The 14,679-nt window shown below is 37.9% G+C and overlaps 1 protein-coding gene across 28 annotated transcripts in view; it reads left to right on the top strand.

Annotated features, from left to right (window-relative positions):
- TENM3 (teneurin transmembrane protein 3) overlaps positions 1 to 14,679 on the top strand; it is a 1,688,047-nt gene that overhangs the window by 1,408,240 nt on the left and 265,128 nt on the right. Inside the window, exon 1 of one of the 28 annotated variants that reach the window (XM_077302354.1) lies at positions 3,471 to 3,587. The exons of the other annotated variants lie outside the window; for them this stretch is intronic. The gene's annotated coding sequence lies outside the window, so the exon portion shown is untranslated. Of the gene's footprint in view, positions 1 to 3,470; positions 3,588 to 14,679 lie in introns of those variants that run through there. 28 annotated transcript variants of the gene reach the window in all.

Here is a 14,679-nt window from a genome sequence, read left to right as displayed (position 1 = left end):
TATGATGGAATGGGGGGGGGGAGAGCATATCAGGATTGCTGTAAACAGTCACACATTCCTGCGTGTTTCCATTTATAATTATACCTTCTTTTCTCATAATTGAAGCATGATATATACAGAATATATGACTGTGTCACAAAGTCATCCTGTATTCCTAAACCTTAATATAATCAAATTCATTGCCTAAAGATGGTGCAGTTGAAGATTTGATCCCTTTCCAGTGAAGTGGAAATGCTTTCAGTAATTGGAAGCAGATTTGTGTCTGGAGTTCTACAAGCCAAGGTTTTCCTATTTAAAGTAAACCTTTTGTTCTCCAACTTTAAATGTTTGAGTGAAGCATCCAGAGACCACTGTTTGCTTATTGTTTAATGTAGCTTTGAGTACTACTGGAAAAACATTAAAGAAAAGGTACAGTAGAATTCCTCTGATTCGGACCACCCTTATGTCTATTTCAGTATATGGTCATACTGTCTATACTTTCGGTATTGTATAAATTTTAGGTGATTTTTCTTAGTGTTAAAGAATATATTAAGGTTTTAAGAAGTTTGAAGTAGCAATATCAAAACATTCCTTTTGCTCTCTTAAGACCTTTGGTACCTTAGGCTAAATGCAAAAGGGGGGGAGATCTCCTGGGAAACTTTGAAAGGGGGGGGGGAAGAGTCCCCTGGGAAACTTTGACAGGGCACTGGTCTACCTCACCCAGCAAACCTGGACAGCTGCTCTTTGTTAACTTTGTTTCTGTTTTCTGGACATCATCATAAAAAAGTCCTTTTAAGAATGCGCTCAGTAAGGTTGGCTGGCCCCTGATAGGACAGGAGCAGATACTTTGTGAACCTTCAGGAGAAAGACAGCTCGGCTCCTGGCCTGTTTAGGAATTTGGAAGATAGAGAGAACAATGGATTTAAAAAGTGAGAACTGCCTTGCCACTGCAGGCCTATTAATCAGCAACATAAATGGTCTAAAATTATGTGGGGAGAAGTTGCCAAGGATTAGAATATCAGCAATGAGCATGTGCATTGTAGAGCATTCATAGCGTATCATTTGCACTGATTGCCTGATGGAATAAGGTAGTATTACCTTTTGATCTTTTTAGAGCCTGCAATGAAGATGAGTTTGAATATATGCATATTAGTCCTCAAGTTAATATAATTGCTTCTTGAAAATATTGGGTGACCTATCTAGTTCCATTTTTGCAAACTTTTTGAAATCACTACATTTTTTATCAATCCATTATGTCTTGAATAATATGAAAATATATAAACAGAGAAGTGATACGCTTCACTATAGAAAGCACAGCTGATACAATAGAAAAGTACTAAATGTTTTGGTGGAGTTTTCCCCTACAATTTTGATATTCATAAACCTTTATATTTTAATGTTAATACATTTGTTCTTTTTAGGTGATTGAAAAACATTGGTACCATGCTAGATATGCTCACAACCCCTGCCCCTCCAATAATTCACTCTGCAGAGCTCTATAACCAATTATTCATTGGGATGGGGGAACAGCTTGTCTAGACTTGTAAGCTTAGTTTTGGGTTTGTGATTTATAGTGTTGAAAGTTTTGGTTTTCTTTTTTTAGAGCAGTTTTGAACACATAAGCGTAGTTTTGAACACATAAGCGTAAAGTAATACTGAATGTAGAATAATTTTCTCCAGTGAAACAATAGCAGTATAAATGCAAAGATCTTGATAATTAATGCTGTATGACAGATTTCATGTTTTATTCCAGGTAATCAGGTCTTTGGAAGATCCAGAAGAGAAGGGTTGCTAAGCACCCATCATTATTGTGAGAAATGTAAAATGACCCAAATTAAAGAACCTATTCAGAGCTGTACTTTTGTATTTGCTGAAGTGTATTTCAAAAGATTTAATAAGACTTGCACAATTAATGGAAAAAAGATCTCTTTTCAGCACTGGCAAATAATTAAAAGATCAGAATTCAGAACTTCACATTTTGTTTGTAAGTTATTTTCCTTTTCCACTCTATTTTGCAAACCAAACAATGGTGAATAACAAATTCAACCAACCCTTCTAGAACATGATAGCCTGCGTTCACTTGCTCTGAATAGGAACTTTGGGACTTTATTTTCACTCCCACTGTAAGGTTTCCTCTGTAGTGGTGTCTTAATATGAATGACCAAAATCCACTGTAAAGTTCTTCTATGACCTCTGCGAACCTCATTGATGTGATAGAAGGAACTCAACAGCTTTTATTGTGAACTCTATACCATATGCAAATGTCCACTTTCGGTTCCAAAGATATGCAGAAAGTGTAAGTGTTCTACCTTTTGAAATGCTGATTATCTTCATTTGTCAATAAATCTGGTGCTCCAAACATTTGCATTAATGGATGTAAAACACTTTTTTTTGAAGGTGGGAAATGGAGTTGAACTAATTCAGTAGCTGGATTATAAATGTTTACAGTATTCAAAAGCAAAATTAATTAACATTTTAAATATTCATTACTTATTAACATATAACTATTTGAAGTAACAGTAAATCTTTTATCCCCTGAGATACTTCCCATGCATTAAACTGTCTGTAGGTTTAATAAGTTGCAAAGGTAGTTTTAAATGATTGGAAAGAAGTCTTCCCCACTCACTTTTGCTAATGCATTCTGTTCCAGAGTTGTAAGTGCAGTACTGCAGAATAGGCATATATGTTCACCGAAAGCAGTATTAACTCCTGTGTTTCTCTTAAGGTATTTGTAGATGCTCTATATTTTGTGCTGTGTAACTTGAAAGCCTGCATATGGTTTCACCAGCACGTGTGGCCAACAATGATATATATTTTACAAATATACTATGTTATATATTTTATTTTACAGGTATTATTATCTGGAGTCATTACGCCAACAGCAGTCCATACCCAAGTTTCTGTTAGTGTCCAGTGACAATAAAGCTTGGAACCCCTTAGTAGGATCATGTGAGGTGACCGTCACTTTTGTTTTAAACTCTAGTTTCATAACCTCCCCCATTGAGTCTACAGCTGTATATAGTTACAATTCATTTATTGAAGGCTGAAACAGAAGTCAAATTATTTTTGACCATAAGAATTCTGCCTCAGTCTTAAATGTATGAAGGGGTAAAGTCCTTGCAGATTTTAAGTGTGTTTATTTCCAAGTAATTATCTCCAAGTGTTTAGGATAAGGGAAAATAGTTGATGACAAGATTTTCAGTAGAGGAATGTTAGTGGAAGATCAATGTTTTGCTAATTTAAGGAATGTTAAAAGAGAGTAATGAGCTAAATAAGCTTAAAGATTTGTAGCTGTACATTTTAAGTAGCCCAACTGTAAATGACTGTCTTTCTCCCAGTTTTAAATTATGGAATATTTTTAGAATAAGCAAATTTAAAGATTTAAAAGAACCCTCCAGTTGGGAAACTAGTTCTAGCAGGTCATATGCATTTTTAGAAATAAATAAACAATCCAGAGATTTGATGGTCTTTGGCATTCGACTGTCTTGCAGACAAAACTGGGAACAGCAGGCCTAACGTCAAAGCAAAAGTGCTTTGAAGCATTCCTGAGCTTGAAAACACAGATACTCTAAAACTTGTTATGGACTAGGGAACTACAGTACAAGAAGGTAATGAAATTGGACAATATATCAAGGAATCTATATTATTACTGACAAATTTTAAGTCAAAAGTTAACTCATAAACATGAGAGATGGTGATGTAAAATAAGCTGTTATTGATTAATATGTACTGGCAAGTCATTTTTATTGTTTTTCTGCTTTTTATATCATTGTATATATATTTGTTATTTTATTTGTGTTGGGAGGATTTTATTAGACACTTTAAGTGGGGGTTTTGGTTGCATTTTCTCTAATAATGTTTGATAAAAGTTGTAAATCAGTTAAAAATAGTATGACAAATCCCTTTGTGTATAAACTTAATCACAAGATGATCTGAGTTGTTGCCCCGTTTCATAAAGCCCTGATAAATCATTGAACTTTAGTTTAATACAGTGGACATAGAGGGTGTGTGTGTCTAATGTACCCTTTCCCCTAAATGTTAGAAACTGTTTTGAAGGCATGCTTTGAATCAAATGGCAGCCTAGGAGTTTTTAAAAAAATAGATAAAACAACTTATTCTGCAATGGAAACATAATTGTAATTTTGGCTATAAGATATGGTTGTTGAAAAAGCAATGATGAATATAAACCAAGGGGAAGCATATCTGGCTTTGTTGTAGCTATCAGATATTATAAAATAAACTTCATATCATCCTTGTAATTTATATACATGAAATTTTACTCTGGTCACTATAGTAATACCCTCACCCCAAGGTTCCCTTTTCTGTTAACTAGTTTGGGAAGCAAAGTACTCACTAATCAGTATGATAAATATGTTGCTAATTAGTCCATTTTTATCTCAGACATAAAAAATGCTTATCTATTATTTATTGGCAGTCTCTATGCCCCAAATCTGCAGAAATCTTGAATAGTTATTTATAGTCATTTTTGCAGGGCATTTCCCCTTTCAGTCATAAATTCTTTTTTAAGGGAGGAGGGGATGGCCCAAAGAGATGTAAAATGTTCTCTGGAGCATTTTACTTCTAATGCTCTTTCTTTTTAACTAAAGCAAAATTGCCTTATGTGTCAGAGTTAACATAGTTAACCTTTTGCAATTATTTAACCATTATTTCATTAATTTTGCCCCCCTGCTTAAATGTAGTACATTACTGTGTAAGACACCTGACTGTGCTCTTAAAAGTTTATTTGTCTTTCAATTCCTGTGATAGTAGGGGGCAGTACATCTCCTTAATTATCTTTGTTCAGGGAAATGCTGAAAGGCCAGGGTAGTTAAACAAGGCCATTTGGATTTGTGATAAGGTCGAAGTCAGATGCAAGGAAAGTGGTTAAATGCATTCTCATATTATTGGGCACATCATCAGTAAAGTCACCTTGAGGGACATGGGGGTGGGATTGGCTAATTTATGACAGCTATGGCTTTGCCATTATTACCACTGTCAGATAATTTGTCATGTTGTTTTATCATCATCTTCTTTTGTTTTAAATTTGCTTTCTGTTGACTATAACTCAATGAATGGTTAAAAATTGAAACACTTTTATGATTACAGTAAATTTTTAGTACTTAAGGGCTGAGCCCACACTTGAGCAAATATGTCCTTTCATTAAATATTAAAAGGTGACTGGGCAATCTTTATATCTGCTTTTAAGGCTCTTTTAAAAATGATGATTATTTTCTGTGCAACTATAACACTTCTTTTGAAATTGTTTTAAAGCTTACGTGAAGAGAGGATTGCTAATATCAGTTTTACCTGGTGATAAAACAACTGTGAATATACACTTAACTTGGGTAAAACTAATGCTGTGACTTTTGTAGATTTACAGCCATTCTTTAAGGAAACTGTTTGATTAAATGTTTTTTTAAAATAAAGGTTTCAAAATAATTCAAGTTATGCACACTTTCCACTGATTTATTAAAACAAGTATGTTCAGAAGATTGCTAAATGGATTTCTACCAAGATCTTGGGATAAAATAAGATTTTTAAAGACTGCTGCTTATATCTCAAGTACAGTTGTTATGCAAGCTGGACATGATCCAGTTAAACTTGGACCCTTCAGATGCCCTGAATGGCAGAATTCAGCTCATGTTCAACTTTTTCTCTAATTGAAATCCTCGCAATCCTTTAAGTTTAATTGAATTGTATCAAAATCAATGAGATATAAGTAAATGTCTTTAGATTCAGATATTATTCAGAGATGCCACCAGTGTATTTAAGTTAAATATTTCTAGAATAGTAAATACAATTGTTGATCAAAAGCTACCAAAACTAACATTGCTTTAGATCAGTAGTCCCCAACCTTTCTGAGGTCAGGGACCGCTTCCGGGGGTGAGGGGAGACCTGACGGCCCGGGTGCCACACACACACGTGAGGCAGCTGCGCATAAATGTGCATGCGCAGTTGCCGCACACGCACATTTTCGCCACCAGGGGGGCACTGCGCGCATAAGCGCCTGCCTCTTCCCTTCTCGCTGTGGGGGGGAGGCAGGCGTGGCTGCCGGCAGCCCGGTACCATGGCCTTTGCGACCATGGCCTTTGATGACCCCCGCTTTAGATTATTCTGTAGGTTTTTGTATTCCCCCGCCTCAAAAAGCCACTGTAAACATGTGTAATCAGAGGCCTTATCACCATATTGTGAGGGTTTTATCACTGCCATGTAATTACATAAGCAAAATTGTATTTTTGCTACCATACAATGTAAGCTATTTAATTCAAAACAAAATGCCCAGCTTTCAGTGACATCTTATTTCATTTGTATTTGGAAGTTAATTAATAAACTGTGCTCCAGTTTATTTTCTATAATCTGATTCAGATGCGCAAACAGAAACAAAGTATTTTCTCACCCAGAAAAGCGAAGATATCCCTTCTTTTAGCTGAGTCTTTTAGCTGAAGTGCAGTATGTCTCAGGAAAATGTGGCCAGAATTCAAAGGGTTGTGGAAATAGTTCCATAAATGCAGGATCTTTTAGACTTGTTTTTCTGTCAAGTGGTTCTGCCAAGTCGCATGGCAAATATTTTTGTTAGTGAGGTATGTTTAAAAAAGAGTTTGCGCTATGAAATTGTTGTTTAGTGGAAGTCTAGAAATGTTTGCCTTACTCAGTTTTTGTTTATCACAGTGGTTCTCAGCCTGGGGGTTGGGACCCCTTGGGGGTTGAACAACCCTTTTACAGAGGTCATGGCAGGACAAGCAGATTGGCTGGGGGATGCAATTTACACAACAGCCTTGCGGGGTAGATAGAGATAGACCGCTTGTCTGTCTGGAGCAGTGGAAAAGAGCGAGAACTGCAAGAGGCAGAACTGAACTGAGAAACCCCAGGAAAAAAACAATTAATATACAATCATGAACAATGGTCAGTTTCGGTTTAATTTCTGTGAAAGAACACTTGCATAATTTTATGGTTGGGAGTCACCACTACATGAGGAACTGTATTAAAGGGTCGCAACATTAGGAAGATTGAGAACCATTGTCATTTTGACCCATTATGCACGGGGGTTTTAGCGCACATTCGGGGTGGAATGGCGGCGACTAAAATCACGGATAACGCACGGAGCCGGCTGCAACCGGCTGCAGCTTCGGTGCATGCCGCCGAAAAAGCCGCGTCAGTGAAACGCGGAAGAAAGCGCAGCTTCCGGGTGAGCGGGGCGCAACCAGAAGCGGCGCCCGGATCGGCGCGTGCATAATCGGTTACTCTGGGTTTTGCCGCTGTCGCGCCCCGCCCCGTGTATAACCGCTATGCGTCGCGTCTTCCCCCTCCGCGTTTTCCATGTGACCCGAAATCGCCGTTTCGGCGGCCGTGCATAATGGGCCTTTCTGTTACTACTGGGCCCTTTCCCAGGTCTTTTGGGCATAAACAGAGAACTCAGGGGAGGGAGTCACTTCATGCCAAAGCGGTATTAAAACATTGTTCAGTCAAGAATGTTAAGTTACAGCAATCCAGAATCTTAGTCAACGTATGCCAGGACTATTTGTAGGATACTTTTGACATAAACTAATCTGTTTATTTTCTGCTGTAGGTGAAAGGTTACATAGCAAGCAGTATTTCTCAATGCAGACAGAAAGAGAGATCAGTTAGAAGGTTGTAATCATTTCCTTTAAATATCACTCCATCATCAAAATTTCTGAAAATAAGTTGGAGGTAGAGGTTGTTGTTGCAATGCATTGGAATTTGTTACATTTTAACCTGCTTTCCCTCTGCCTATGATTCCCTTAACATTTAGTTTTCACTTATGAAAACGTTTTCAGGTTAGTTAGGCTGAGAAAGGGAGTGCTGAGCTCATGATCATCCAGTGATTTTCATAGCTCTGGGGATCTGGACCTGGGTCCAACCTGCCCTAGTCTGATGCTTCACCACACTACCCCATACACTTTTTGGAGATGCCTGGTGATTCACTGGCTGGTAGACTGAGAGTTGTTTGTTTAATGAAAAAGATAATTAAGTTACAGAAAAGCATAGTAAGAAAGAAGACATTGGAGACATAGTCAGTGTATGAAGATTTAGTTTGTTTTTTGTTTATAAGTGCTACAAAAAAAAGTGTTTTGAAAACTGAGCCCTACTACTTCTCCTCAGTTCATAGGGCAACCTAGATTCAGGTGGGAAACCTTGTTGGTGTGAAGCAACAGGAAAAAGTCTGAGACCAATGGCACTTTTAAGACCAACAAAGTTTAATTCTTTAATTCTTAAAGGTGCCACTGGCTTCAAACTTTGTTCTGCAGGGCAACATGTTACTCCACTGTTCAGATGGCAGAATTTGCCAGGGAGACAAAATTGAAACTGGACAGTTAGAGAAAAAAAGAAGTGACAAGTGATATGTTGGCCAGAAAATGGAAGGCAGACTGTTTATAGGCATTTAGGATGCTCGGACCATGTATTCCAAATATTCAAGTTCAATTTTTGCTTATAACTATTTCAAAAGGGTCAGAGCTTTGTCCATAAAGCTTTTAGAACTATATGGGGTCTGTTTGGGAGGTGGAGGACAATGCTTTCAACAAAAGGTGTGCCATGTTCCTATGCCTTTACAGCTAGACACCAGGTAGAAATTCAACAGACAGAACTTCTCAGCATCCTCGCTTGAGCTCCATGACTGAATTTCTCTTTGTCACAGGCATTTAAAAACAAAGGAGCCTTGCTAGGAACAAAAATCATGCTGATCTAGCTTCATGTGTACTTTTTTTGTTTGTGGGCATGATTATTACAAGCATTGCCAATTTTATAGTCAAGTGGTTGACTGAGATCTAGTCATAAATTTAAGGCAGTTGAAGCATTGTTATGTAGCATTGTTTTCTGATGACAGAAGATTATTTCGAGGATTTCCTTATCTAGGATTAGTCAGTATTCAGAACTGTTTTAAATCTAAGATCTATACGGCCACAAAAAGATACAAAATGAATCTCTGGGAAATCAACATGCTACAGATTTGTGGGAAAGTGACTTGTGAGATGCTCATGGAACAAGTACAGCTCCACTGCATTACACATGACGTAGCTGCAAGAAAGAGATCTGAATTTTCCCAGCTATTCAACATCATAGTTTGATGTATGGGTATTACGTTCTCCCCTAACTCTCAATAACCAAGTTGAGAGACCTTTGCAGTAAATGAATACCAGCTGTATATCCTTGGGGGGGGGGAGTGGGGGGAGATCCTGGAATGGCCCCAAGTCATTGTGATGAAAAACACAGAGAAGCAGCCAAAATGCTTTAGGAGAGAAGTTAATTTTTTATAAGGAAATATTTTTAAAAGCTGAATTGACCAGCCCTTTCACGGTATGATAAAATACATCCCTAATTTCACTGGGGGGAATTGGGGTTGCGCCTATAGTGATACAACTGGTAATAGTAGGAAAAGGTTGGAGAGAAAATAAATTTTGTAAGAATAGCATCATTGGTAATGAGAAACTTTAGCAAGGGAATTAGAACGTGTATTTTCAAAGGCAGCTAAAATTCTACATTTGTCTGGGGTTGGAAATAGTCCATTTATTCATTTTATGCTTTTTGTGATTCACACAAGGCAGCCTTATTTACTATTTGCATGCTTGACTTGATTCTGCACAGTTAGATTGTGCAGGAAGTGGGACTTAATCAAATAGACGATAGGGCAGTATTTCACCTTTCTGAATGTGGCTAATTAATTTATCTACATATCGTAGACTTAGCCCACTGTCAACCACACTTGTCATGCTCCTGGGTCAAGCTTTCCATTTGCCTCAGATGGAAAGAGGTGGAGGTTAAGCAGTACGCTACTTTGCACTCTCTCCTAATGTGGAAGCCACAACTGGTGTGTCCTCAGCCTTTCCCCTCAAACGTTAAATGCCCTAGTCATGACAGGGGCATACCAGGAACCTCTCCCTACCAAGAATCCCTATGGGGATGTGGCCTTACTCATCAGAGACCAATAACAGTCTTGTAGCAATCACTTTGTAATCATTCCGTTTTCCTAGATAAAGGGTACAGAAGGTTGGGCACCCAATGCAGTGTTTTTGAAGATGACAGTAGTGGTTGGATAGATTCATGAGAGTAGGCAGCCATTTAGATGAACTTTTTGGCCAATTATTAACACTCAACTACAGCGTATATTGCCATTGATTTATACAAATATCAGCTGTATAATATGATTATAATTGGTTCTTGTAGATTAAACAATTACATTTAGATTTCTTAGGTTACGAAAATATGTTGAATGTATGCCTAAATCTAGGCACATTTACTCAAGAATAACTTCTATTGAATTTAGTGTAATTTGGTAGGAACATGCACATGACTCTCTAGATTGTTGTGATTTTGTTAAAAGTTTTTCTGTTGAAGGCAGTGCAAGCAAATTTATAGAACTGATGTGTAAGGCATGAATTTTTGTTTGTTAATATCACAATTGGTTCATGTTGCCATATATATAATAAATAATAGAACTAAAGCCTATCCTGCATTAGAGCAATTTTGTATAAATTAGCTCTGCATATTCTAACGCAACATTTTGAAATAGGGTTGTTAAATCAAAATTATTATTACACATTGAAGGGAAGAATATTTGAATATTTTATCTGACACATTGTATGTGCACATTTGTTTGCTCCATTCATTAATTTGTAGAAACAGAGTTACTTGGGGAATGCCATAAATCCACATGCTATAATTTTCCTGAGTGCTAGACACTGCATTTGTAGATCCGACTTAGCTGAAAAAAAATTGTAAATGGTCCCTTTGGCTACACATCTGAGAAGGCTCATAAACGCAAATAATTCCTTTCCAAGTCAATTATAACTCATGCTTGCTAAATTGGTTCAAGATCTGCTTGTGTCAGACAAGTAATCTAATGAGTGTTTTGCTTTCGAGGAAACCACTTTTCAGTGTTTAAGGAAGATGAAGGGCATGGAGGCTGAGAAGACTTTATTTTTGTAGAATGTTAACAAATTGAAGTGTTTTTTGTTTTTTGTCTGTGCTCCTTTGTATTATGTGCAAGTAGCTTCAGTAGTACAGCAATTTTTTCGTAATATATACATAATAGACTGTAGGAGGTTTTATTTGTACTATTGAATATCTGAAGTCATCAACCTATGTTATAAAGTCAGTAGTAATTTGAACTACTTGTTTAAAAATGGACAAGATCTGTTTACAACATTCTCTGAACAAACCCAGTGAATCTTGTACAGATGGAATTCCTAGAACATTTTCCCCCATGAAGTGAAGTGACAGAATATTTCCTGAGAAAAGGGAAGACGTTCTTTTCATCAGTTCCAACTATATTATATCTTCTCTACTCTTTAATAGTTCCAATCTATATTATAAGGTCTACGTAAAACTCATGGCCAGATGACAGGGAGCCAAATGTACCTATTTTCAGTGAACTGACACTCTCCTGAAATTTTCCTGGTACATGTTTTCCCCTAACTCAGATAGGTTACACTGTGGAAAATACATAATGTACAAAGCAGAAATTTGCTGGGTGGTATAGATGTATTGCTGGTGCTCTTGAAAGCATCAGGCTGCAGTTTCACAAATTCTGTTCCCACAACTTGAAAACTCTCCTCTTCAGCAACTGATGTATGTACCAGTATATTCTTAACTGCGTTTGAGGTTAACCAGTTTCCTTCCTATACAGAATTTGTTAAATAATGGAGTCCCTCAGGGGTAGTAGTTGATGATGGCACAATTTAAATTGTTCATAATTGATCTGGAACTGGGGGTGGGCAGTTCCAGATCAATTATGAACAATTTAAATACTGGCCAGATTTGTTAATGACACAAAATTATTCACAATGGTTAAAAAACAAAACCAACTGTGAATAACTCTAGGAGGATTTCTCTTAAATTTGACAAGTGAGCAATGAAATTCAAAATAGCTGCCCTGGGGGCGGGGGAAGAGGAAATCCCACCTTTATATTGATGTAAGATAAGATAGATCTGTCTGTGGCTCCTAGCCATGGTAACTAAAGGAAGTTTCATATTCAGAGGCAATAAACCTCTGAATACCAATATTAGTAGGCAACATCAGCAGCAAGCAATCAGAGTAGCTGGTTAGTCACTGTGTGAGATGGGATGCTGGAATAGATGGAACAGTAGTCTGATACACCATGAGGAAATGATACTTTTCACCTGACTGTAGACTCTAGGAACAAAATGAAAGGCAAGACACTAAATATTATATAGATTGCATAGTTTTGGTTAAAATGGAAAGGAGATAAGAGAGTATCTTGACAGTTCTTTCCTACATTCTAACCTTCAGATGACTACTACTGAACTCCATTCCCCGATATCGCTTACTGATCCTCTTTTTCACTCTACACTTTTTCAAAGCCTGTAATGCCGCTCCGTAAAAAACTATCATCCGAAATAAAATCAGTTCAGCTTTTGGTTTATGACAATCAGCCATATATTTAGGTGAACAAAAAGGGGTAGTCAACCTGTGGTCCTCCAGATGTTCATGGACTACAATTCCCATGAGCCCCCGCCAGCAAATGCTGGTTTTCACTAAGGAGAGAGAGAAAGAGGGAATGAATGGGAATGCTTTTTTGAAATTCTGCTCCTAGAATCCAGTATCCAAAACATTCAAAACTTAGAGTATTGAAGAGAAGGAAAAACAAAAGGAAACAGAGCCTGCTTTTGCAGTATGATCTTAGTTGGATCAAGGTATTTGCCTTCCTATGTAATGGGTATTACTGTCCATCAATGTTTGTTAATATAGCATAGCCTTAGCTATGAGCTGAACCACTCCTTAAAGTTTTCAACGTCATGTGGATGCACTTCAAAATAAACACCTATAGATCGGTGGTATCTATCCAATCTGCATCCTTTGTTAGCATGTATATTCCCTTTGTTAAAATGTGGATAAGGATATACCTATGTATACACAGAGTCCACTGAAAGCAAATCTGCATAGAACCTTTTCCTACATAGCAGAATGAACATCCAGTTTAAGAAGCAGTTCTTGAAGCAGCAAATGGTAGGTGCATGAAAGTCTTCTGTTTGGCTGAAATCACTTAGCCAGCAGGAAAAATATTGTGTTATTGTTAACAAATGGTACCAAAGCAGCAGAGAAGATGGATATACTGCAGTAGCTGTATTTTTTATGCCTTGCCCCACTTTGTCGAATGCTCAGTGGATGGGAGAATAGAATTCTGCCATGTTCCTTGCCTTTACCAATTTGTGATTGATACAAAATTGACATTTATGAGTATGACCTCTGTATAAAATATTTTCCTTTCTCAAGGTAATTCAAATTAATTTAAATTAGGAGGATTATTAATGACCTAATTACAAGATAAATATACAGTATCTGTAGGGATCCAGATGTTTCCCCTTCAGCTAATAGGGATATTGTATTTCAGCATTCAGTCACAGAGATATTAGTTGCTAAGAATATGCATTTTTTGACCCAGCTAATGCATGTATTACACTTTGAGGTCTAGTATGGAATGTGGTTGCACGAGTCAGTTTGCTAATGCCCATGACAGTACTCAAGAACAGAGATTCTCCACACTAGACTATTTGGTTGACTTTTTAAAACTATATTTTAAATTGATTTTGTCACTTTTGGAGGCAGGGAGGGAAAACCCTGGAAAACAGCAGCAATGCTACCTTCAATCAAAAAATAATATCCTTCCATTTCATAAGCCTTTTTTTAGTCCTCATTATGTTCATGCCTTCTGTGTGGAAATATTAACATGATCCCTTCAGAAAACTATTGATTTTTCTCATCGTGCTATTTTGCTCTAGCAAAGTCACATCAATTGTATAAAGACAGAGTACTGCATTGTTAGCTGAAGATTTGAGCTATAGGCATTACAGTTGTAATTTTTTAAAAAATGATTTTTCCCTGTCTGAAATGGCCAATATTTTATAAGAACAGAACCATTTTGGACTCAATTTTATTGTTCACTGGTTCTGTAAGCAGTAAATGGTGTATATGTTTTTGAGCTTGAAAAAGATTGTGAGAGGATATAATAGGATGCATGGAAATGAATGCACAGTAAAAGGTAAAATCAGGTCAGTTGAAGTTTTCCTCGTTTTTGACTACTTTCTGCATCACTATACAAATTGATATCCTTTACTAGTAGAAAGTCCTCTGCCAGTAGAATAGCAGTGAGTACTAGTGGGACGTTGTATTTGGGGGAACAGTGGCAGCAAGGGACAGAGAGGGTGAGGGATTACTTTAAAGGAGGCAGCTTGTAGGAGGACCATTGGAGTAGGCCGCGTGCTCTGGCGGGCGGTATGGTGTTCTGTTGGGCATCGTGGGCACCTCCTCCTCTTGGCAGGCAGCTCCTCCGTCTCCTGGGCACCAGCAGTGTGTGCTGCTTGCCGGCACCTCATCCACCTGGTGGTCACTGCTGCATCCCCCTGGCCAGCATCACCAGAAGTAGCATGACACAGGCACAAGCTACCACAAGGCACAACTGCCAGCTGGTGGGCAGTGGCGCTGCCTCCTACTGGCTGCTACCACCTCATTCTCCTGGCTGGCGCCGCTAGCAGGTGCGTTGCAGTGGCACAAGGTACTGCGGGCAGGCTGGCAGAGAGGCAAGCAGGCAGCCACGGAGTGTGTTCTGGGTAGTGGCCCGCCCAATCGGGGCGCAACTGTATACGAGCTCGTACGGCCCAGACACACTCCACCCACCGGTCTGTTTCGCAAATATATATAGGCACTCATGGATAAGAAAGTAA

The sequence above is a fragment of the Paroedura picta genome, chromosome 10, assembly GCF_049243985.1.
Source record: "Paroedura picta isolate Pp20150507F chromosome 10, Ppicta_v3.0, whole genome shotgun sequence".
NCBI lineage: Eukaryota > Metazoa > Chordata > Lepidosauria > Squamata > Gekkonidae > Paroedura > Paroedura picta.
This window is presented reverse-complemented; position numbering and strand designations above follow the sequence as displayed.